Below are 22,247 nucleotides of genomic sequence, written 5' to 3'. Positions count from 1 at the left end.
AAACATAGCTGTAGGCGCATACATTCAATTAAATTATGTTTTATACCATACATGTAATTAGAAGATAGGGTTGCAAAACGGACACCTATACCTAGGAGGAATGGTGCAAACTAGCTAGCAAGTTAGCACCAAGAACCACTCGATAAAAAGGCACGCAAGGAAAGGGAATAATGACTGAGCTATGTCTACCCAGAACTGTGTGCCATGCTTGAATTCTCCCAAGTTCTCGGTGGGTCATCCTCATATTTTACCCAAGGGGCAGTGATGCTCACTGAAGGTAAGTCATTCACCAAGGTCACACATCTATTTAGGGGTGAAAATGGGATTCAAATGTAGTTCGGACTCCACACAGCCCATGTTCCTTCTGCTGCACCACATGAATTTGGTGATGTCATGGGTAGCTATATCTTAGTCACATCACAGAGAGCACTAAGAGGATGGGTGTGTTCTTACCACCACTTCCAAGAAAGGATGGCTGTAAAAAAATCACCAGTGGGCTGGCCGAGGTAGGTTTCCAGGGAAAGCAAGCCTAGTAATGAGCTTCTAGGAAGTTTGTTCCTTAAGAGAAAGGCATAGAGAAGGGATGGCCCCTTTGCTTGCTGGACTGAAGCATCAGGACATGATGGCTGGGATGTCCTATAGCCATCTAAGACCCAATTAGAGGATGGTGTCAACACACTGAGGAAGGCAGAGCACCAAGAGAGCCACAGAGAAGCAGAGCAGGAGCCCTAACATCCTGCACCTGGGGTATCTCCCACCTAAAGACTTCCATCATGTGAAATACAGATGTCCCCTGCGAGCCAAAAGCTCACTTTTGTAAGCTGAAGTGGAATAAAGCAAAGAGGAAGACACCATTTTGTAAAAGTGAAAATCCTCTTTGGATTTTGTTTCTTTAGCAAAAGCAGGTATGAACGTAGGTCTTCCGTAAAAGTGATGTGGTATAAGGCGAACTTCCAGAGAAAAGGGAAACTTGTGCACGTTCCCTTACTAAAACTAATTTGAGTGGGGACTGCTCTGTTACTTGCACCCAAAGACACCCTGCCTGATACAACCTCCTCACATGATAATATCACTGGGCTTCACTGCCACTTTTAATTCAAGCCAATGTTTGATTCATAATCTCAGACCAAAGTGTGAAAGAAACTATCATCTAGTTTATGGTGGCAACACACATTTTTCAAATCACCCTTTGAAATGAAATTTAGATGCCTTGAAGGGACCATAAGAGTTTAACTTGGAAATAAAAAAAAAAAAAGAAAAAAGAAATGAAAGAAAACACAGTATGTGACGTAATTCCTACTGACTACATGCAGGGTTTGGTCCAACTTTCGGGACACAGAACCTCATGGCATGTGCAATCACAGCCTGTCAGCTCTGTTTAGGAATTCCCCTGCTCCTCCTTGCGTGTTTACACAACTTTAATACTTTCCTATATTGGCTCAGTAAAAGCATTTTTCTATTGAGATGGCACTGTTCATCTGTATTTATCCCACAGCGAGAAGCCTGAGCTATCTTAACAGTCCATTTTGGTAACTGTAAAGCTGATAAATTGTGTATAAACAGCTCAAATATTTCTGAGAAAATAAAACTGGAAAGAAGAGGATTTTGCTTCAACCACTGAAGACAGTCTTGCATATTTAGAGATTAAGGCTGAGGTGTGGGTTTCTTCTTTCAGCTAAACCCTCATCCCCCCTGCCCTTGACAACTTAATTTCCTGTCCTCTTTGGGAGACAGACGGATGAATATTTAGTGTAGAACATGATTGTGATTAAGCTTCCAAATGTATCTTCATCTGGATTCCAGCTGGTATGGCATCTCAATTACTCCTCTATCCCCCTACGGAACCGTCTTATTGATGTAGTAAGCTTTGCATGATGGCACTGGATTAAAAATCTCCCAGGACTCTCAAAAACTTCTGACCTCAATCAATTATCCCTTAATAAAGGGGGGAAAAAGAGGTCTTGTGCATACATTATGACCTGAAGAATCCCACCAATAGGCATCCTACCTTTGCTGCTTAGTTACTATCCTCAGAGGATGGAAATCTTTCTTACAGCTGGCTCCTTTCTCCTACTCCCCACCTCTGCAAAGGATGGTGCATTAATGTGAGGCTCCTAAACTGATGGAGATGGTGATTAACAGATGTACTGTCAATACAACATGAAAAAGGGTACAAAACCTTCAGCTGCCCACAGTTTCTTTACTGGACCAATATTCCAATATTTGTCACTCTTCCCATGATTCCTGGTACCATTATGCCCAAACTAAATTACAGAAGTACTGCATCATTCTTAGAATCAATTCTAAATATCTTGGCTATGTACATATTATTTTTTAGTATCATTTCTTTTGAGAAGAAGCCCCAACTAATTTACATGGCACTTCCATTCATTTACTCATTTATTCATTCATTCAACATTTACTGAGCTGGGTGTAGGCTGTGTGCCCAGCACTAGGCATGATCTTCAAACAATACAGACATGGAATAAGTTCCTTGTTCTTAGGGAACACAGAATATTGGGGGTGACAGACATGCACACGGGTAATAACAACTGAGTGTGAGCAATGCTAGAAGGAACCAAGTACCAGATACTGTGGAGATACATAGGAGTGATGTCTACCTCAGACTCAGGAGGATACACAGGGAAGGCTTTTTTTTTTTTTTTTCTTATTCATTACACTTGCAGTGGCCTCAGCACTTAGATCAAGTCTTCTAAACTACAGAACTACTATGGGCCTACCCTCCCTCCCTTCCTACTTTCCTTCCTTCTTAGGCATGCTTCAATTCTTGCGCTTACAAGTTGGTGAAATATGACATATTTATAAAATGTTGGGAAAGAAAGGCAGGCAAAAAGATAGTTTCTATTTTTTTCATGCCATGAATATATATTACTTGATGAATGGCTATGGATGATTAAATGCTATACCTAATGTTGCAGACAGTATGGCTGCTGTAGGACTTCAGAGAATGGGGGCAATCTGTGTGGAGTAGAGTATTTGGAAGATACTTCGAAAATGAGGAGGCGGAGCTTGCTTTCTAAAATAGGCTAACAATAAAGTAAGTGCTTTTTACATCTATTAGATGAGACCCTCATTTCCAGCAACCAGACTTATGAGGACATAACCTCTTAGGAACCCAAGGGGCTGCTAAAGAGTCTTAAGAATCCTTCTGGGATGAAAAGGAAAAAGTAAGCAATGGATCTCATCCCTTATTCAAATCTTGCAGTTCTAAAGAAGGCACTTTTCTCCAAGAGGGAAGCTTGCCTCTCCCACTTGCCTTTTTGATTCAATGGCTGTGTGTACACTGCTGGTACATGGCATATACAAGAAAAATGGAAGATGGAGGAAGAATATTTGGTAGCAAAGTGAGATAGACCAGTTTACAGGGCCTACTGGAGAATTTTCAAACTCCAGAATCATTCTTCCAGACAGTGACCAAGGACAAAATAGAGCCCCTCAAATACCTTCATATGCAGATGCTTAAAACAAATCACATTATATATTAAAAAAATCCTCAAAAACTAGGAGAGGCTGGAATGGTAGCCCAAAGCACTACGAACTCATGAAAAATTAATTCAGTCCTCAAAGTCAGCACCAGTAAGGACCGTTCCACATAACAAAAGGTTCTCAGTCACATTAATAAAAACACTGCTTTGGAGTTACCGATTAATTTCAAAGGCGCCACTCTCTGTGTTAGAAGTTATCAAAGACAGATGTGCTAAAAGGGTCCTCTCTATCAATCGGGTGCCCATCTGCTCTCCCAGGGTTGTAATTGAGATCCTTATTATGGTTTGAGCACTTTGCTTTCATTTTAACCAAAACATCTTTGTAAGATCTCCCTTAAAAGCCCAATGGAGAATGAGATTAGTGAAACTGGTCTTCTTGTCCCAGGAGCCAGTACCTCCTTCAGTCCATAGACCCTGGGCTCTCACACACAGTCTGCTTACATCGAGGGTGGGGTGGGATGTTTGTTTGCCACACCAGCATTTGACAACATGAGAATCATGGTGATATTTTTTCAATCAGAGGCAGGAGATTTAATACCAAATCCTGGTATTAAAAAAATAAAATGTATATAAACCTGATAAAACCCAAAGTGATTCATCCATGTACAAAGGAGGACTCACCATAGTGTGCCTTAAAAATCAGTTTCCTAATCTAGTTAATATGTTTCATTGTCCACGAAACAAAAATAAAAAGGTGTTTACTTGTACCATTTCTGGAATACACCTATTATTTAAAGGTACTGCTATTAAAGGCTTCCTTCTACTCAGTGTCTTGATACTTATGTGACTGTCTCTGGGCTGACACTTTACATAAGTAATCTCATTTACTTCTCAAAACAGCCCTGTAACCTATATATCGGAATCTCCTTTTATACTAGAGAAAAGTGACTTGCCCAAGGTCATACAGCCAGAGCAGACCCGGGATTGAAACTAAAGTCTGTTTTGCTTTGCTTTTCACTATCCTGATAGGAATCAGACTGAAATAAAACACCATTAACATGGGCTGGTTGTTAATGTGTTAACACACATGACTACTTAAGTTTACTAGAAAAGTTTGAGTTATAAAATATGCACAGATTACCTATGAGTATACACAATGAGTTGGTGATTTTCCTGGTTGCTGGAGATCCTTCAGGACTTACTTTAATGATAAGAACAATTTATAAGTCATAACCCCAACACATAGAGGTAACAGGAACACACAACTAAATTCCATGAAAATACTCTGTTCCCTGAAGTTGGTTTAGGGTAACTTGATAATATGCATATTAAATTCTCTTTTGAAGACACTTTACACTGGCTACGTTTGAGCTGGTGTTATGTTCAAACACAAAGTCTTGAATAGTAAGCCTTGATATGATTATGCTTAGCTTTTAATTTCTTCCAAACCAAAGCTGTGTATTTCATTAACCCTTTGGTTTAGAAACAAAGAGAAGCATGTGAAAACAATGCGTTCCTTCTTTCCTCCCTCTACGTGCCCAGAGAGGAAAAGGTGGCTGATTTAATGAGGAGTAGCTATCTCTGGTTTATCAAATTCAGGTCTTAAAATTAGCAAAGGACAGGAATAAAAGAGAGCTTGGTCTTTGGAAGGCATGTGTACTGGGGGCTCAAGATTGGGATTATGCGGATTCTGGCCAGGTTAACGTTAAGAATGATGTAACTATGAGAGATACAACACACTGTAAGTTGTCCATCATCTTTCTTTTTGTTCTAGGAAAAATTCTGGATCTTTGATAGGATAGCTATGGGTAGAGAGAAGTAGAAAAAGCTTAGAATGACCAAATTAGCATGCATAAGAAAAGACACCACTTCATACCCAGTAGGCAGTAGAGTGGCTACACTTAAAGAAAAAAAGGACAATAATAAACGTTGAAAAAGATGTGGAGACAGTGGAACTCTCATACATTGTTGGTATGAATATGAATGACAAGCCACTGTAGAAGACAGTTTTGAAGTTCCTCAAAAAGTTAAACACAGAATTAACATATACGGCCTAGTAATTCCTGAGTACATACCCATGACAGTTAAAAACATACACCCACACAAAAACTTACACATGAATGTTCATTGGCAGCATTATCATATAGCCAAAAGGTAGAAACCATGCAAATGCCCATCAGCTGATTGCTGGATAAACAAAACACAATCTACCCAAATAATGGAATATTACCCAGCCATAAAAGAGAAACGCAGTACTGTTACATGTTTACAGATGAATGAATCTTGCCAACATTACGCTAGGCAAAAGAAGTTAGACATAAAAGGGTACACAGTGCATGATTCCATTTATGTGGAATGTCCAGAAAAGGCAAATCCATAGGGACAAAAAGTAGATTAGTGGTTGCCAGGGCTGCTGCGAGGGAGGGAAAGAGACTGCTAATGTATAGCAGGTTGTTTTTAGGGGTGATGGAAATGCTATGGGATTAGATAGTGGTCACAGTTATACAATAGTGCAAATATACCAAAAATTGAATTATATATTTTAAGATGGTGAATATTATGTTCTTTGAATTATATCTCAAGGGGAAAAACAGGGCAAAGGTTTTCTGGAAAAAGAAGGGCCCCCAACAGTGGTGCTTTACCGTCTTTCAATTCAGTGGGGCTGAAGAACCAGCTCTGTGTTCTGGACTTTCCAGAAAAGGAGACTAGTTACTGCTGCATTTTTGGAACATCACAATGGCACTAAGTATAGGCTTCCTTAGCTCTGTACCATGTTTATCTTCTCTGGAGAGTCAGTCCCTGTCCATCGCAGCATGGGGAGGACCCCTCCACGGTTCAGAGCTGCTCTCGGGCAAGGCAGCCGCAGAGATGCTGGGTCACGCTAAGGTCTCAGGGCAGCACTGGTTTACAGTGTCCTCCTCCATGTGAGGGGTTTGAAGCAGCTGCAGCTGAATGCGATGGTCAGGTTCTCCCTGAGGAAGAGCCCCTGAGGGCAGTGCATTTTATTTCCAAGAATTTCAAGTATTCGGCCGCAGTGGGTGTTGGTAACTTTAAGGCAACAGATTTGGGTTTCAGACTATTTCTGACAGCAGCAAAAGATGAGAATGTATTCCTACGTGCCTTGTCATGCTAAGTAGGCCTATATTTGAGATGGGGGTCGGGAGCCAGGTAGTCTCCGGAGAAGGGGATTCCTGTAGGCTGGAGCCAGTGGAGCTGTAGAATTGCTGAGGACCTGAAATGTGGAAGCTGGGCACAGCAACACCTGATACTTCCCCACTGCCTGGGCTTTCCCTCACCCCTAGGAAAGGCCTCTTGATTGCCACCTGACAGGCAGCAAAAGAGAACGTCCATTAATATACCTTCTAAGACTTTCTCCAAATACGGTCTATGTAGAATAAAATGGGCTGAGAAGAAGTATCTACTTCCTAGAAGAACTGATTTTCCAAGACCTGGGCACACCTCTCCACACCTTCAAGAACATTGCCTAGCACACAGTAGGTACTCAGTGGCTTATATCCACTGAATGAAGGAGTATTTACTGAATAAAGGAGTACTTACTGATTGAAGGAGTGAATGAATGAATGGAGTGAATGAAGTGTATTCATTAAACATTTACTATGTGCTAGGTATTTACTGTTTTAAATTCATTATCATATTGTAAAGGCACAGAAGTATTAAGTGATTTGCCTAAAGTAACACAACTTGTAAATAGTAGATACAGTATTCAGGATCCAGACAATAGCAAGCCAGGTCTTAACTTCCTATAGGAAGCATTTTCTGCTTCACCAGGGTGAGGGGCCCATATTCTGTGATCCCATAGCACCCTGCAATTGCCCCCACCTTAGCATCTATAAACCAGATCGTAAGTTTATGCTCACTTTTCTTTCATCTCCCCCACTATACTATGAGCTCCTAGATGCAGGGATTGACTGTGTTTGTTCCTGGCTGTATCCCAAGGGACACAAATACAGTACTTAGTATGTCACTCAATGCAGACATACTGAATTAACGAATGAACATAACTTGAGAGGGAGCTGTATAGCCTGAACAGAGAAGGCAGAATATGGGAAGAGTTTGATGGGCAAAGGAAAGCAGTAGAAAGTAGTACGTGGAGGGAGAGCCCTTCCCCCACTAAGGTGTCCTGTTTGTGCGCTTAGCTACAGGTAAAGGTATTGCCTAGAGGGACTGTAACTAGCCAGGGATCTCAAAGCAAATTAGGGGGCACCAGGGTCTGGCAGTGGAACATCTGTACAGCACATTGTGAGCGCCAGATGAAAGGCATGCATAGAAAAGCAAAGATCACAGCACCATTTTTGCAGAAATGAAACATTCCTAAATTAATACAAGAAGGGAGGTGAGGCTCCCAGAATCCGATACACTGAAGAAGATACTGGTTCCCTTTGACACTGCTTTAAAGTAACTAGGTAAGTAAGTAAAAATAAGGCACACCAGAGAGAAATACTCTTTTGTATATTTGAAAGTTCTCCAGACCCACAATCTCCCGGGTATACTTTGGGCAGAGCAGGAGTGAGAGGTGGACTGCACATTTAAGAAAGCATGAAGAAAGCCATGAGAGGGCTGGGAATCACCTTCTTCTCCCTCTTTACCAAAAATCCATTCTTGTGAGCACCGGAATCTGTCCAGCAGAAAACAACAGTGCCCCCCAGCCTCTCGGGAAGGGAGGCTCATTCTTATCTTTCCATCTCTCTCCATCACTAAGCCCTGTTCTTGCAAGTATTATGAGCCCCATGTGTGCAAAATTAAAAACAAAAGTGATTTCTTCTTAGAGATAATTCGCCGGCCCCCCTCCTCTTCTCCATCCTTCTTCAACCCTCTGGCCCCCTCTCCAGGCCTAAACCCCTACTTAGCAGCTGGGTGCCTGTCCCTGACTGCCAAAAACACCATTTGCTTTCTATATTCCGGGCTTTGCCACAGGGGGTCTACCCCAGCCACAGTCAAGACACATTCATGCTGACATTATTTTTACTGGCAACTTCACTTCTTTAAGGAGGATTCTAGTTCTATTTGTAGACTGCAAAACAAAAACAAAAGCAAAAACAAAAAAACCTTCTCTACCTGGATGTCCTGCAGGCATCTCAGACTCAACATGTCCAAAACTGCACTCATGATGACTCCCTGGCCACCACCTCAAGCCACTTCTTCATCCTCATACTGGTTGACAATGCCCCCCAACCACCCTATTGCTTTAGCTGAAACCCTCAGATTCATTTTCCCCTATACCCCTCTCCCCCTTTTCAAATATGTCTCGAGGCCCTATGGGTTTTACAACCGAAATATCCTTTGAATACAACCCCTTACCTCATCTTGGATATCTTCTGTCCTAACACCACTGGCAACCATCTTTATTGGGGTCTCTTGCCTCTAGCATCCTCCAAAGGTCTCCACAGTACGGCTCTGAATTGCCTTTCCATTTAGTCTTATGACCATCATCTTCCATGATAGTTCCTTCAATCCATTCGGTCTGACCACGTTCCCCCGGATTTGTTGTCTCTCTCTGCATATGTTGTGAGTTTTCCTGCTTCTAGGTCTTCCCATACAATGCTGTCTCCTTCTGTGTGGGGATACTTACTATCTGCCCCCATTCCACGGTTGCTATTTCCCCTGTGCTATAGCAAATGTGGGGTGGTTCCGTGAAGGTCCTCAGCCCATTCTGCCACAAGCATTGTGTTGTCACATGTTGTCACATGCTGTAAGTGACCAGTGACTTGAGAGCAGGGCCAACTTATCGTCAGCTTAGCACAATGTCTAGTAAGTGGTTTTGTAAGGAAGAAAGGAAAGAAGGAAACAAAATGGAACAAAAGTCAAATTCACTGCTCTTAACATCTGCATATTGCCTCTAAAATTCATTTTTGTTTTTTCAATGACCCTTGAATGAAACTCAAGCCAGAAAGGAGAAGCTGAGAGGACTCAAAGCACAGACTTTTTGCAGCAGACAAGGTTTGAATATTCACACTCTGTCCATGGTGGTCTCTCAGACAGCTCCCTTAACCTCTCAAAGCCTCAGTTTCCTTATTCTTAAACAGAATCATCAGCTGGTTTATGGATTGCCTTAACCTTTGACCAACATGATAAGGTACAAAACATTTCCATAACAGAACCAGGCATTTGGTAAGCATTCAATGAATGACAATTTTTATTGTTTGTCTGTATTACTGTCCTTAGTGATCTTTTACTGACTACAGCTCTTCAAGCTGTAAAATTCTCTGCCCTGGTGAAGCTGGTAGTCCAGCTGGGGTGACAGATGAGGTGAGATAATGAAAAGGAGAGGGATTTTCTTACCCAAACTTATCAGAATTCAAACATCACCACAGATATGGTTGTTTGAAGCAAGAGTTATTTAGCTTGCCTACAGACTTCCTCCAGTGTTGCTGCCAAGGACTCAAAATTGTTTGTACTTTTGAGTCTTTGAGTATAAAAAGCAAAGTCAGATCCAAGTTCTGAGTTCCAGATCCGAATAACAGTAATGCACGTTAAATGCCATAACATTTTTGCTTCAGACGATAATAGCCATTTTCAGTTGTTATAGTGACCGCCTCTACCTCATCTCTGCAGGTGGTATGGGATTCCTCTGGAAGGAATAACAATCAGGAAAGGGAAACCCAGCTCCCTTGCCCCATTGGTTCAGCTGCTCAGAAAAAAATCCTCCACTTAATTAACATACTGTTCTTAAAATGTGGAGTTCCAGATTAGACTGAGAAAAGAACAGGCCAGAGCTTGGGGCCCTTGGGAGTCAAAGGACATTGTGACCAGCATAGAGCTAGACCTTCAGTGGATGACTGAAAACCCAGCTTCAACAGGGATGACAGTCAGGCAGGTGTCTTATGAAGCCAACTGCCTGTCAGGAGCCAGTGGGGACACTATGGCAGGTGAAGTCATTTTACGTGTTTATCAACATCTTCATTACAGAAACTTTCTCAAGGTATAGGCAAGTGTTTGGCAAATGTTTGGAAAAAATATATTGGCCCCAATATACAAAAAAGCATGAAATCAAATATAAGAAGCAAAATTATACAAAGTGCTTTAAATGGAAGCATCAGAAGTACTTGCTTCCCTCTAGGACGTCTGGTCTAGGGCTCTGGACTCCTTGCAGGAAGTTAGGAAATTTCTCACTGTCTGAAGATTTATTGTAGTGGTAAAAGGAAGTGACATTAAGACCCAGAAACTGGCATTTGGGGTTGACAAATGATAGCCAACACACTTTAATCTGTTAGACACAACCTACATTCGGAAATGGGTGAACAAGAAACAAAATCAAAGTGTTCTGCAGCTCCCAGGGTGGGTTTGTGGTATTGTTTTTATTTGTTGTTGTTGGTTCCATTTTGGTCAAGAAATACTGCCACAATTGTTTCATCTGCACCAGGGAGGTAGCAGCCTGCAAAGTCAGTCTTGGACACTGGTTTCCCAGCATAGTCGAACCATTTATTCTTTCTTGGCTGTCTCCCTTCCTCCCCATTTCTCCTTCGAGTAAATGACATGGCTCCAGAATGACAGAAAAAAAGAAGGGGTGTGTCAGGAGAGTATTTTCTCCAGTCAGTAGAGTGAAGTTAACATAGTGGCTGACCTGGGTTTGCTGGACCATGCTACTTGCTGTCAAGGGTTCTTGTGCCATTCTTCTCGCTGATTGCCCAACCCAACTGAGCGAGGGGCACTCAAGAGTTAGGGATGCAAGGCTAGGTCTTCTTACGTACAAATCCTTAGTCCACCACTTCTTTCTTCAGAGTCAACACTGAGCATTGTCAGTTATCCTACATTCTTTGTCCAAAACAAAATCTCATCTCGTTTTTCTCTAATCTCACCTTATCTAATCTATCCATCCGCCTGTCCATCTCTCCATCCAATAATCATTCTCTCTACCCAGCTTTCTGAGCACAAAGTTGGTCTACATTTCTTTGAAATTATTGGGTCTGTGCCCAGAGAATTCATTCATTCAACAAATCTCCATTCAGTATCTGTGACATGCCAAGCACTGTGCTAGGCTATTGGAATGCAGTGATCAGCCAGACCAACACTGTGTCTGCTCTAATGAAATTTATAGTCAAATAAAATGCCAATCAATGTGAGGATTTGCCTAACCACTGCCCCCCTTTGAACTGGATACTCTGAGGCCCATAATGGCACCTTTTTTTTTTTTTGCAACCATATAATACTGTTCATATTGAGCTTGCTGCCAACTGTTAACACTCAGATTTCCTTTCTGACAAGAAGGAATACACATGGAGGGAAGCGGATGCCACAGGTATCATGGCCAGATCACACCCACCCCTTCTAGAAGCTTCCATGTACCTGGCACATAATAGGCAGAAATACATGTTGAATGAATTTGTTGGCTTTACTTATTTTATGTTTCATATTTGGGTTCAACATCATTCCAGCCCTCTGCTATCTTTATAGAGCCTGATTCGTTATCTAACATAACCTCTCTCTTATTTGCTTTTTGTTTTTAATCTGAGAATATCACTAGAAAACCATCAAGATCTCCATCTAAAAGATGGAAAACAGAGACCTGACTGTACCAGAAAATTCGTGCCAACTTATGAACTTGTCAGAAGTAATCAAGAGTAGATTTTGTGGGTCCTTAAGAACTCGAAAGGAAAAGGAAATCAAAATCCAAGGGATCAATTTAGATTCATAAAAAATAGAAAAGAAGGAAAAGGAAAGCCAACAGAATTAACACTAGTTTGATTCAAAAATAAATTGCCATTTTTTGTTTTTTATTTCTAGCCCTTTTTTTTTTTTTTCCTGCACAAGACACTGTGGGACTGTATATAAAAGAGTAAATCAGAGCTGTGGGTGCCGAATCTCAATTCTCTATTTAAGTTTCCTCTTGCCCAGGAGTGACTCCAAGAAGGAAATGAATTCTCAGTGGGGGACCCTGTAGTTGATTAGCTTTTACCTTCCAGAGGAGATGTCAATCATGTTAATTGGAATCAATAGACAGCTGTTCAGGGGCCCAGGATAATTAAGCAAGTCATAAAGGGTAGAATTAGAGTTCCCTTTAAAAATTAAAAGGGATCCCACTGTTTGCTAACATTTTAAGCCACTTTGGCTACCTAAGAGCTATTCTGATTTAAACTCACTGATCAAAGAGAGGCCAACTTTTGTGTGGGGTAAGGAGAGCATATGCTTATCCGGTGGGAAAAGAGGCAAATCCAGGCTTCAGAAGTGAACTTCCACTGCATTCCAAGGGGAATCTAAATTTGTTGGTTTTGAGCTGAAGAGCCAGGTTATTCTACAGAACTGGAGAGACACACAGAGAGAGACACAGAGAGAGAGAGGGAAGGAGGTAGAGACAAAGAGAGGGAGCATGCATACTAGCCTTCTGGGTTCTTGTCCATTTCAAGCTTGCACACTCTGGTGTCCCCTGACAAACCTACAGAATCCATACTCTGTGACTCAAGTCTCCCTGGAGAGCAGCACAGAGAAAACTTCACAGGAGCAGAAGGAAAGAAGACATATTGACAGCAAGTTACAATAACCGGACATCCCCAGCCCCCTTCAAAAAGATGCTCCCCCTGCCAGAGAACTTCTTCACAGAAATGCATGTGCATTTTTATGCCCCCTTTAAAACTTGAAAGGGAGCTCACATACCACCACCAACCTTCCCCCCCCCTTATCCCCCCACACACATTTGCTTAAAGACAGAGAGGGCTCCTTCACCCACATGGCAACATGAAAAGAAAATGAAATTCTGTCCCAGGGCTTGTGATTTTTTTCTTCCTTTTCCTGAGTCAATGAATGCCAGATGTTCTCAACAAAACGTCTTCATATCTTCAGGACAGCCTGCAAGAATACTATTTATTATTGCTCAGAGGTCAAGAGGCCATAATAGATTTATAAGAAGGCTGTGGTCACTCTTTGTGTATCTTATACTTAGGTGATATATGTGGCAAGAGTCGCAGACAGCTCTTCTTTCTACATAATTTACTTCTTCAGGGCCAATTAGCTGGGTCAGATTAAGAGCAGAGGTGGTTTCCCGGCCTTAGGCAACAGAAAGTTTGTCAAGGATAGCTAAGCCATACAAGACTTTCCAAGTGTCAGAAGAATAAGAGGGAGGGAAAATGTCCAGAAGAATGCAGAGTGTGAAGGCCAGTAAGCCCTTCTGTCAACAATCTGTGTAATGTGGTAGGTCACAGCCTCTTTGGCCTTGACCCGGTAATGTCTCAGTCCCAATAAGCCATCACACTGTTGAGGTCTTCCAAGATTGAACCGGGTTCTAAGTAGAAGGAAGGTAGATTTCATTCCACACCATCCAAGCTTCCTCTCAGACCACTGCTGAAATACTGCATCATCGTCTCTGTCTGGTGTCTACAGATTCAATCAGCCTTTTCACGGGGATCACCTACCTACCTCTGCCCCACTCTATTTCAAAGCATAGATGGCTGTTGCACAGAACCACCACCTCCAGGTATACATGCTAAAAGGCACCAATGCCCATGGGAATGCGGGTTGTGTTTGGTTTGGACATCAAAGAGGCTTGGCAATAGGCGCCGGATGAACCATGTCAGAACAAGATCCTGTATGACTGGGGCCGAAGCAAAAGGTGCTACCCCTGTAGAGTCTGCTGTTTCCTGTGCATGTGAATGCTCTTCTCAAGTAAGCTCTGGGCTAAGAGTTGGCTTCTCTTCCCTAAAGTTTCCCAACCAAACAAGACACTATTGATTTCGGCTTGGGTCCCGAATGAATGAAGGGTCAATAGATTAGACTGGGAAAACAGGCTTCTGCCTTTCCTCCAGAAGGAATACTCAGGTTGTGTATGTGGCTCTAGTTTTTAAGAAACCAACTGAATTCAGTAATTTGATTTCCATTTTAGCTTCTGGTCTGAATTTTGAGAAAGGTAACATTCCCTCTTGCTTTACTCATGCAGTTACCTTCTTTTTTATTTTTTCCACTTCTTCCTCTCTAGGGATGTCCTTTAGGCTACTAAGATTACATTGGATAATGGGCTAAATATCTGAAGAAGAAAAACAGGGATCATGTGTTCTAAACCCTGTCTGATACAGTCTATATTATAATGAATGGCTCCACACTCCACCTGATCACGTAAACCAAAAACGTGGGAATCTTTCTAGGTAGCCACCTCTCCTTCTAACTTTCATATTCATTTAGCTTCCAAGACTTAATTGAATCCATTTCTATTCCACTCTGGAATTTTCCCCTTCTTCCATTTACTCACTGTTTTGGGTTAAATTATGTCCCCCCAAAAGATATACTGAAATCCAAACTCCCGTGCTATGTATCAACTGTTTGTGCTCTTCCACAAAAATCATATGTTGAAACCTAATGCCCAATGTGATGGTATCAGGAAGTGAGGCCTTTGGGAGGCGCTTAGGCCATGAGGGTGGAACCCACATGAATGGGATTAGCGCTCTTATAAAAGAGGCCCCTCAGAACTCCCTTGCCCTTTTTCCACCATGGAGGATACAACGAAAAGTCAGCAGTCTGAAATCTGGAGGAGGGTTCTCACCAGACACTGAATATGCCAGTGCTTTGATCTTGGATTTCTGAGCATTTGGAACTGTTAGAAATAAATTTCTGTTGTTTTTTTTGTTTTTGTTTTTGTCTTTAGATTTATTCTCTTAAACATATTTTATTTAGGATAATTTGACGAGTTTATATTTTCTTTTTTTAATTTATTTTCAGTTTTTATTTTTTATTTTTTATATGAGGACTTTAAGAGACAAAACAGATGATTGTAAGTAATGGAAGGGAAACAAAAATTTCTGTTGTTTATAAGCCTCCCAGTTTGTGGGATTTTGGTAAAGCAGCCTGAAAGGATTAAGACACCCTAGTTCTATAGAATGTGTTCTTGCTTTGAAATGGGGTCTTTGAGAGAGAATCGAGATGAGGTTATTAGTGTGGACCTCAGTCCAACATGATTGGTGTTCTTGTGTAAGAGGAGGGAAATGCCATACAGAGATAAGGACACACAAAGGAAGATAGCCATGTAAGGACAGAGACATAGATTGGGGTGATGTTGCCATAAGCCAAAGGACACCTGGGGCCATCAGAAGTTGGGAGAGCTAGGGAAGGACCCTCTCCTAGAGACTTCAGAGGGAACATGACCCACCAACACCTTGACTTTGGACCTTTGTCCTCCAAAAATGTGAGAGAATATATTTCTGTTTTAAGCTTCCCAGTTTGTGGTCATTTGTTACAGCAGCCTTAGGAAACTGTTACACTCCCTGAATCCAGGCCCACAGGGTCTCTCAAGATTTAATATTTTCTTCCTCTGAAAGACACATCCTCTCTGCTGGGGCTAAAGTGATTTTCTTAAAAGTTTCTAGTTTCAAGATCAAGTCCAAACTCTTTAATGTTATAAAGGTCCTTCTTAATCTGGCCCCTAACTGCCTCCCTAGTTCCTGCTTCTCCTTCATGAGCATCATTTACTTTAGCCATATGGAGGGACATCTTATATTTGCTTATTCTCTGTTTAGAATGCTTCCACCCCTTGTTTGCCTAACTCCCACACATCCTCCAAGGTATATCTCAAGGTTTATTTCCTTCTGAAATCTCTTCTTTGAAAGCTCTCATCTAGGAGTCCATTTTCTGAGAACATGATGCACATCTTTGTTATATATGTCATCATACTGAACAAATATCATGGAGTTTTCCAGATCTTGATTTCTTTGAGGTCACAGACTACTCCTTGGCCCCAGTGGCTGGCATACAGATTGGAAAATAGTAGGGAATTGGTGAATGTTTGTTGAGCAAATAAATTTCAAAAAATGAATGACTGGAGTTCTGATAAACTTCAATATGGTAGTTTCTCAATTGGTAAAGGTAGGGGGAGAAAGGAATCAGTCCAGTCAATCAAGATTCCCAAGGATGCCAACCATAAGCCAAATAGCACTCCAGGTACTGGACAGAAAAACTCTGCTTTCTGGAACCTTCCACTGTAGGCAGATGAATAACTGACTCCAATACATTTTCAGATAAAAATATGTGCTAAAAGAAATAAAACAGCGTAACTTGTTTTGCCTTGAAGGGGAAATAATACTGGAAATCAGACTCGAATAATGTGCCAAATCAAAAGCTGGTCATTTGAACAGAGGTTGACCCAAAGGACATCCTGGCTTGTTCAAGTCAGAACCAGAAGACCAGAAGAAGCTTCAGCTTAGGGAGGGTGCTGGGCATAAGTATGAGAAGAAGTCAGAGAAGTAGGCAGTGGTCAAAACATGTAGAACTTTATTGGCCATGGTACAAAACTGGGCTTTTACTCTGGATACAATGGGCTACCAGTGGAAGTGTGCTTGAGCAGGACATGATCAGACCTTGGTTCTCAAAAGACTGTCCTGGCTTCTCCACAGATAATGGATTGCACAGGGCAGAGTAGAGTCAAGGAGGCTCGTCAGGCAGCTTTCATAAAATTCTAGGTAGGAGATGTAGAAGGCTTGGAGGAGACAGTGGAGCTGTAGGGACCTTGGAGGAGACAAAGATGTCCCATCTTTTCTTCTTGTGTAAGAGTACTGCGCAGAACTCCAGCACCTTTGTTGTGCGCAGAGGGAGCCTCACTTCCTCCTAAACCCAGGGGATAAGGAGACAGCTCTGACTTGACTCAGGGGCCTTGTGGATTCTTGGTTTCCCAGCCAGAAGAAACGGAATCCAAAAGATTCCTCAATTATTATGCCAGTTTTTATTCCTTCTGAAATCCATTAAATATATATGCTTATACATACTTACATATCCATGTGCTGCCATCCCAAACCACCTTTCGAGAGACCCAGGGATAACTGATTTGTCTTTTTAATGTGTGTTAAGTTGAGTGATTTCGACATCACATTGCCATCAATACAGGGGTTTGTCTTACAAATTATTAAGTGCTTACAACAGATCGTTGGCCACCTCCCAGACATTGATAGCTGGCAATCTCTTAAAAAAAAAAAAAAAAAAAAGATTAAATGAAGCTCACAGTGACTTCAGCATTAACTGCTGGCTTCCAGGATTTGTGCCTATTTGAGGCAGAATTCCTGCCGTTCTTATGGTTGCTGATTCAATGGTTTCCACTTTATAATCACTTTAAGGGACAGGGGAGCAGACTGGTGGAGCTAATGGTGCCCTGTGGCTGACTTCACAGCCTCACGGAGGAGAAGGGTGCCCTACCAGAGGAAGTGGTGCAGTGTCACAGAAGGGGGGTCAACCCAGAGTCAAAACAACCACGTGCTCTTCCCAGCTGTGCCAACAACAAGCTGTGTGACCCTGGCAGGTCTCTTAACTTCTCAGAGCCTCAGTTTTCTCAAGTGGAAAATAGGAAAATGTTATCTACCATACCTGTCTTCATTACGACAAAAGCAAGCATGTTATAAGTGAAATGGTGTTGATATTTTAAAAATACTTTCTGATCTATTTCCCATTTTCTAGTAAACAAGAAGCCACATTGAGGTTTCATATTCCAGGGAAGAAAACAACAGCTATCACCTACAACCCAGGGAAGGTGAGAAGGAGGATATGGTATAGTAGTGAGCTTCCTTCCATCAGGAAAAGAAAAGAACGTTCTTTTGGACAAGATGGGAGAACTTCAAAGGGGCCAAGTCTTGAGGGTACTCAGCAAAGTTCACCGAGCTGAGGCCCAGAGGACAGGTCAACAACAATTACCTGAGCTAGACTGGGGAGAGGCTAAGTTCAGTGGGGCCCTACCCTGTCTTCCCTTTTCCAGGAGGAGATTGCCTTGCCAAGTGCCCTGGCACCAGCATGGGCAGCTAGTGAAGCCTGGAAATGATATGCTGGGCTTAGGCATAAATAGAGTTTTGAGAGTGGAAAAGTGAAGAGTGCCCATGAGCTCCTTGTGGGGGATGGGGGGTGGAAGGTGGCTGAGGGAACTGGTGGGCCTATTATGAGGTTATCATGTGAAGGGTAAAAGGATTGCTTAGCAGAAGCAGAGGGAGGAATACACCTGGGGGCTGGAAGGAAAACATGTCTGAACCACAGAGAAGATGCAGGAGGTAGGTGGGTCCCAGCTTCCGCAGTGGGTGGGACAGGTCATCAAGACTCCCCACTGTGTGAAGAGAAGAGACCACAAGTTTCATCACCGTGGACTCCAGCAGTGGATGTTGGATGATTAGGATGGAGCCAGTGCATGGAACCAAGGATCTTGTGTCCACCCCTGCCATTAGAAGAACTTAAGTTTCTCTTTAAGCCCACAAGAAACTATTTAAGCAAAAAGATATGGCTTCTCTTTTCATTGGAATGGTTGGGGATTTCTCCCTCCCCTTTCAGCAGGATGAGAGCTTGAGATCACAATCAGATTGGCTACAGAACATAAGTTACCTGGTTGCTTGCCTCTCTGTGTAGCAAATCAAAAGATCAGCTCCATTCCATGAGGTATAAAGAGTGGAATTTCCTTCAGTGTCAAATGAGATGAGTATTATTGCAGATGTAGGGACTTCCCTGTTCGTACATGAAAAGTCTATTCCGCACACTGCTTCTCAAACATTCTGCCTGTCAAAAGAGCTGTCTCTCAAATGGCTTCTTCCCGAGCCTGTGACATCCACTCTATTAATGTGATGGGGCCAAATGTGAGTGCATATGTACTCACAGCCTTCCTTCCCAGCAGCACTCACATGCAGACCTTTTTGTTGCCTGCTTGCTTTTATTGGAGTTCTGGCCAGGGGCACAGACCTGGGGAAGCCAGGCAGGTGAGCCTGAGTCACATGGGAAGGCAGAGTTAGGAAGAAATTAGATCTGAAAGGTAAGAAAAGCAGGTCAAGGAGGCCAGAACAGCTCAGGCTACATTTGGAAGAACATTTGGGGGGAACTGGGGAGTAGGCGGCAGCTGCCTGACATGTGAGATATGGAGAGAATTCACAGAAATTCTGTTGTGTGACATGAATGCAATTCTGTGCTGTAACTTTGGAGAAAGTGTTTTAAGATTGAGATCTTGGGCATTCTTTTGGGATGCTGGTCTGTGATTCTGTTTGAAGGTTTCACTATGCTGGACAGGCTATGGAGCAACTTGGCTTTCTCTGGATTGCAACAATGTATGAGTCTGTTCCCTACTCTGGTGACACACCACACCTCTTGACCTCGGTGAGGGAGCCCTCCTCTATCTCTCATTCCTTCTATGAGATTCAGACAGTAGGCTGAACTCAGAGGAGAGAGTAGGATGACCTCAGGTTCAGAAAGTGCATCTCCCCAGGGAAAAGGACTCTCTGCTGCTCCAGAAGGTCGGGGAAGGAAGAGCTTCCAGAATATTCCATGCCAGGAGCCGCCATTTCAGGTCCCTTTGGCACAGACCAAACACTGTGAGGATGCTGCAATGCAGAGTGAGGAACACAGATGCTGGAGAGTTTTCCACAAGAGAAATCTTGTGAGAAATCTTGAATAAGAGGGTTCATTTTAAAGCACAAGCCCCGAGAGCACTTGCTTTTGTCTCACTGATCACAAGCTCACGGCATCCTTTACCTTCTTGGTAGGGAACTCACTGTCAGAATCCTCCTGGCAAACAGAGAGCTGCCATTTCTCCAGTTCTAGAGGAACCACAGAGATTCTTTGAAGGACACGATATAATAAAAGCCCCTTTCCTGCTTCCTAGGAGCAGAGTCAGGTAGCTCCCCCTTCATACCTACTTGACAACAGGGATAACAATAGCAACATTTGTTAAGCACTTACTACCTGACAGTCACTGGACCTGGCATTTCAAAAGCCAGGCATTTCATTATCCATTTAATCTTACAGCAAGCCTGCAGGGTGGCATTTGATGGAGATGCCAGGTCATATTATTTAAGTGGCACTGCCAGGAAGTAGAAGGGTAGGGATTTGAACCCGGTGCAGTCCGTCCCAAAGCTGTTCACTCTGATCCCCTACTACACTGTGGATGTCTCAAATGGGCAGTCCCTGGGCCTCTTTCAGCCCACAGACATGCCTAGTATGCACAGCACATTAAAAACAATTTTTTAAATAAGTTGCCAGTATTTTAAAGATGGGAGATTTCACCTTTAAAAATCCAAATTTCTAGCTTGACTTAAAACACAATTCAGAGACCTGAGTATACCAGTCATGCATTACCACAGGGCCCAAGAGGTGAGAGCTGGCAGCATTTGGCTGGCTTCTGTCCCTTAGGTGACCTGCCCAGCCCGCAGGTGTGTGAGTTTCTCTAGTTTTGCGTATGGCCTTATGTCACAACCACCTTGGGTATAACTGCAGCCTGAGCATCCTGGATCAGGACTCTGTGTGTCTCCTGCTCTCTTCTGCACCACATGATGCAGCTCTGTCCCCTGCTCCTTGGTGTGGTTCTAGTCTGTGGTTGACCAGAAGCCCCACTGCGTGCAGAGAAGAGCCTCCAAAGACACAATGAAAGTAGTGCTCACCAGGCTGTGCGAGGCACTGATCCTGGCTGGGTCTGACCCACGGGGCCTGGGCTAAAAATCCGGACAGCTGTCCAAGTGCCACTGGGACCCTCCACCTGCCTACTTATGATGAACTGCTTGTGTCCCTTAGATGGGAATTGCAGTGGTGCCCAAATGGACTGTGGGGTCACAGACACCTGAGCTCAAGTCTTGCACAGTCATTTCCTAACCTATGTCCTTGAACAAATTTGTAACCTCTCTACACCCCAGTTTCTTCATCTGCAAATGGGATAGTAGCAGAATCTACCTCACTGGGATGCTGTGAATATTCAATGAGAGAATTCCTGAGCACAGTGTCTAGAATAAATATTCAATAAACAGAAACAACTCTTATTTTCCCGTTGTTTCCTTCCTAGATGACTTAGAGGGATTTTCAGTTCAACCCAGGGAGGAGAATGCTCCGATGGGGTGGATGCTGTGTGTGGCTTCAGTGGCGTCTTTGCAGGACTCTGTCAGCAGTTTGGTCCAAGAGGCCAAGGAGAGAAAGGCTCTGAATTGATGCTGCCCATATGCTGTACGTGTAATTGGATGGTGACTGGCGACATGTGTTGAACTGAACACCAGTCTGCTTGCCCTCAGGTCTCCAACCATTCTGTGTAATTCTCCCCTCACCCATAACTTAGAGGCCCACTTACCTACCATTTGGCTCCCTACTGTCCACCCTATAGCCCTGGCTACAGAGAATATCCTGTTAAGCACACATGTGAGGTCAGATGGAGAGACACTCCTATGTAGCGTTTGGTTCCCTGTCCCATCTCCACCTGACCTTACTACAGAGCTCTAATGGAGTCCCAGATAGAGGCTGGGAAGGCCAAGGCTGGCTTCATTTCTGTTCCATCAGTCACTGACAATGGAACAAGAAACCCTGAGTGTGTGGACTAGGAAGACTTGAAAGCAAGAATCAATGAGATGCTGCCAGACCTTCCTGGGAAGATGCTGGAACATCATTCGTCTATGGATCATGACTTATGCCCCAAGAAACACCCTCCCTTCTCTCCACCTGCAGACCAGTGTCATGGTGATAGAATCCTTCTCCACCTCCACCCTTCACCCTCTGGGGTCAGGAAGGTGCCCAGGGAGGCTGAGTCTATCCTTCTACTTTGGGGACAGTTAGAATCTAGATCACCCCAGAAAAAACTCCAGACAGTTCATTTGACAGACATTTGCCAGTCATCCTTTTTGGCTGAATTCTTATTGCTGGAATATAAACCCAGCCAATTCATTCAGCACTCGCTAAAGCTTTAGGAACCATATTACTACTCACTGAGTCTATACAGATATCTAGGGAAACACTTTGGTAACTGCCTCATCCTTTTCCTTACCTTCATGGTATAGACAAGCACTCACATCTTCCAGTCCCCACCTTGATCCTATACCATTTGGCCTCTCCTCTCTCTCTGATTTTATCTGCCTTTACTCCCCCTCCCCTACTCACTGT

General features: G+C 43.0%; 1 protein-coding gene across 2 annotated transcripts in view; it reads right to left on the bottom strand.

Moving 5' to 3' along the window:
• Positions 1 to 22,247, bottom strand: part of SLIT3 (slit guidance ligand 3) — a 595,815-nt gene that overhangs the window by 341,659 nt on the left and 231,909 nt on the right. The window lies entirely within an intron of this gene.

This window comes from Panthera tigris, chromosome A1, assembly GCF_018350195.1.
Source record: "Panthera tigris isolate Pti1 chromosome A1, P.tigris_Pti1_mat1.1, whole genome shotgun sequence".
NCBI classification, from domain to species: domain Eukaryota; kingdom Metazoa; phylum Chordata; class Mammalia; order Carnivora; family Felidae; genus Panthera; species Panthera tigris.
The sequence above is the reverse complement of the archived record's forward strand: the minus strand, read 5'-3'. Positions and strand labels throughout refer to the sequence as shown.